General features: G+C 42.4%; 1 protein-coding gene across 2 annotated transcripts in view; it reads right to left on the bottom strand.

Moving 5' to 3' along the window:
• The window catches only part of tjap1 (tight junction associated protein 1 (peripheral)), a 49,166-nt gene that overhangs the window by 24,330 nt on the left and 21,201 nt on the right, over positions 1–3,635 (bottom strand). Inside the window, exon 2 of one of the 2 annotated variants that reach the window (XM_020622262.1) lies at positions 1,377–1,555. The gene's annotated coding sequence lies outside the window, so the exon portion shown is untranslated. The remainder of the gene's footprint in view (positions 1–1,376; positions 1,556–3,635) is intronic. The other variant, XM_020622263.1, reaches the window with a different exon arrangement.

The following is a 3,635-nucleotide window of genomic DNA, read 5'->3' as shown; positions in this document are numbered from 1 at the left end:
TAACTCTCTCTCTTTCGCCGCTGCAGCCGTGTTGCTTTTTTTTTACGAAATATGGGCTCGTAGTCACTATATGCTTGTAGTAGCACATCCATTTCTGTCGAGGAAAAAAACGCAGACCTATTTTTGCTTGGTCCTGTTGCCATGGTGACTCGTAATGTCTTCACTCCATTGTTCAGGGCTTTTTATAGTCGCGCTGCACGCGCCTAACTCTGAGTCAACCTACTCAGAGTTGATTAAACCAACTCTTTTCAGCTGTTCTGAAATTGAAAACTCCAAGTTTTCCAACTCTGTGTAAGTCAACTCAGAGTTCAGGTTTGAACTCTGAGTTTGTTAAACCTCCTTCTTGAAACGAGCCCCTGCTCTCTGGCACTGCTGTCAAACTCTCCCCGTCTGCAGTTTGATGCTTGGTTCACCCTCATCAACATCAAACACGCTTCCTGCATGTGTGTTTGTGTGTGACAGAACATGAAAACATGTTTGTGTGACTTTCAGAGAATCTATCAGGACAGCCTTAGACCTCTGACAAAAATGTCCTCACAATGCAGGTGTAAACTCAGACTGACAATGAACCCAAAAATGCATTTGTACCCATAAACAAATGCAAGCCAAGTCCTCACAAAGTTTTGATGTAAAATGTCCCGACAGTGTACGACAAAAGCCAAACTTGTCCGAAAGGCACATATCGCAGGTTAATGTGAGAGTTTGTGTTTGGATTTGGGAATACAGGACCTTTGAGAGGACCAGGTTTAGGAAATAAACAGGACATTTAGAAACTGTCCTCATCTAACATGAATGAATAGTGATCATCACAAGGATATCATCACATCTATGTGTGTGTTAGTTTGCAATTAGTTTCGGGCTACACACTGATCTCAGTCTTTTTCCAGAACAGGAAGTGCAGCTCCACTGATCTGAATAAAGCCAACGTTTGCATATTGACACTGGCATTTTAATATTAACACAGAACAGTGCTAAGGTAGCTAACATGCTAACAGTGCGGATTGAAGCAATGTAGATGACTAAAGGGGGACAAAAAAAATCAAGCTAAGCTAATGCATGCACATGTCTGAGTCAGCTGACCTGGACATTAATTCTCCCCTCTCCCTCTCCTTCCTCTCCCCCTCTCCTGACATTACTGTCACTTCATTATTAACAGATCATTTATACTAATATAGAACACTGTATGTGTTAATGCCACATTTTATAAAGTAAAAACATGAGATATCTGACTGAACAGAGTGACATCAGCATCACTACAACCTCCTTACAGTGACAGAAGAAAAACCCTGAACCCGTTTCACCTCCGTGAGGGACAGAAAACAACATAGAAAGGAAAGGGCCAAGGCCACAGAGTCGATGTGTAAATAGTTCTTAACCTTGTACATCAGCACAGAAAACTCTTCATCCTCTCTGCTGCCTCTGTCCTCCAACACTGGTCCAGATCCTCCTCTTTTTCTTCCTGTGGGCTCGTGAGCTTTAGGCCCTCAATGACCTTCAACACCCAACAGAGGGATGAAAAACCACGAGTCAATACCTGCTGTCAGACAGGAAACACCTGGGAGCACACGAAGAGAACAAGCAGGAAATGGACTTAAAATGTCCAAAAATTACTGGTTGTTTAGGTAAAATGTTTGTGAAGAGAGAACCGTTGTAGGTTTTTGAGGAAGAGATCTGTGGCTGAAAAATATTATTCTCTAAATAATTCTGACTCCTTAAACTTTGATTGTATGGAACAATAGCGGATCCCGAAATAAGATAATTATGTACAATACTGCAATGTGAAACATCCACCTTTTCCAACGCTTAGGCAAAATATTTAAAGTACAAGTCTAATAATTACAGAAAAGAGTTAATTCTGTTACACTTAAGTGTAAGTAACAAAGAAAAGAGCATCAATGTAGCAGCCTAATATTAATTTCAAATCAAATCAAATTTTATTTGTATAGCCAAATCACAACAAAAGTCATCTCAGGACACTTTACAAAGGAAGGTCTAGACCTTACTGTTATCACTATTATTACAGAGGGAAAACCCAACAAATCCCCCTGAGCAGCACTTGGCGACAGTGGGGAGGAAAAACTCCCTTTAACGGAAGAAACCTCCGACAGACCCCGGCGCTTGGTGGGTGGCCTTCTGCCTCGACCGGTTGGGGTGAGTGGATAGAGGAGAGACAAAAGAAGAAAAGCAACAAGACACAACAAACAATCAAACACTGGTCAGGTTGATGTGGCCGGTGACTGCTCATCAGAAACATAGAGCTCCAGGGCCAGGGCAACCTGCAGAAAGGAACAAGGAGAGAGAGAGGACACACTACGGGAGAGAGGAGACACAAAGTTAGTGATGTGTAATGGTGGCATATAGAAGCATAGGGAGAGAGGAAAGGAGAGGGGAGGAGAGAAACTCAGAGCATCATGGGGCCCCCCAGCAGCCTAGGCCTATAGCAGCATAACTAAGGGAAGGCTCAGGGTCACCTGATCCAGCCCAAACTATAAGCTTTATCAAAAAAGGAATGTCTTAAGTCTAATCTTAAAGGTAGAGAGGGTGTCCGCCTCCCGAACTGAGACTGGGAGTTGGTTCCATAGGAGAGGAGCTTGATAGCTAAAGGCTCTGCCTCCCATTCTACTTCTGTGGACTCTAGGAACCACAAGTAAACCTGCACTCTGAGAGCGAAGTGCTCTGTTAGGATGATAAGGCTCTACGAGGTCTTTAAGATACGATGGAGCCTTGTCATTAAGGGCTTTGTATGTTAGGAGAAGGATTTTAAATTCTATTCTGAATTTTACAGGGAGCCAGTGGAGAGAAGCTAACATGGGAGAGATATGATCTCTCTTACTAGTTCCTGTCAGTACTCTGACTGCAGCATTTTGGATTAACTGGAGGCTTTTTAGGGAACTATTGGGACATCCTGATAGTAAAGAGCTACAGTAGTCCAGCCTGGAAGTAACAAATGCATGGACCAGTTTTTCAGCATCACTTTGAGACAGGATGCTCCTGATTTTTGCAATATTGCGCAGGTGAAAGAAGGCAGATCTAGAGACTTGGTTTATGTGTGATTTAAAGGACATATTCTGATCAAAGATGACTCCAAGATTCCTCACAGTAGTACTGGAGGCAAGAGCTATGTCATCTAAAGTAACTATATGATTAGACAGCAGATTTCTAAGGTTTTCAGGCCCAAGCACAATAACTTCACTTTTGTCAGAGTTTAGAAGTAAGAAGTTGCAGGTCACCCAGACCTTTATGTCTTTGAGACATGCTTGAAGTTTGACCAGCTGACCTGATTCATTTGGCTTCATAGATAAATATAACTGAGTATCATCTGCATAGCAATGGAAATTTATGTTGTGCTTCCTGATAATATTGCCTAAAGGGAGCATGTATAAAGTGAAGAGAATTGGACCTAACACAGAGCCCTGTGGAACGCCGTGACTAACTTCAGTTTGTGTGGAAGATTCATCATCTCTGCAGCAAGATGCTGTGATCATTCGTGTCAAAAGCAGCACTGAGATCGAGGACAAGTATGGAGACAAGTCCTTTGTCTGAGGCCAGGAGATCATCATTGGTGACTTTCACCAATGCAGTTTCTGTACTATGATGGACTCTAAATCCTGACTGAAAATCCTCAAACAAATCAT

The sequence above is a fragment of the Monopterus albus genome, unplaced genomic scaffold (genome assembly GCF_001952655.1).
Source record: "Monopterus albus unplaced genomic scaffold, M_albus_1.0 scaffold277.1, whole genome shotgun sequence".
Taxonomy (NCBI): domain Eukaryota; kingdom Metazoa; phylum Chordata; class Actinopteri; order Synbranchiformes; family Synbranchidae; genus Monopterus; species Monopterus albus.
This window is presented reverse-complemented; position numbering and strand designations above follow the sequence as displayed.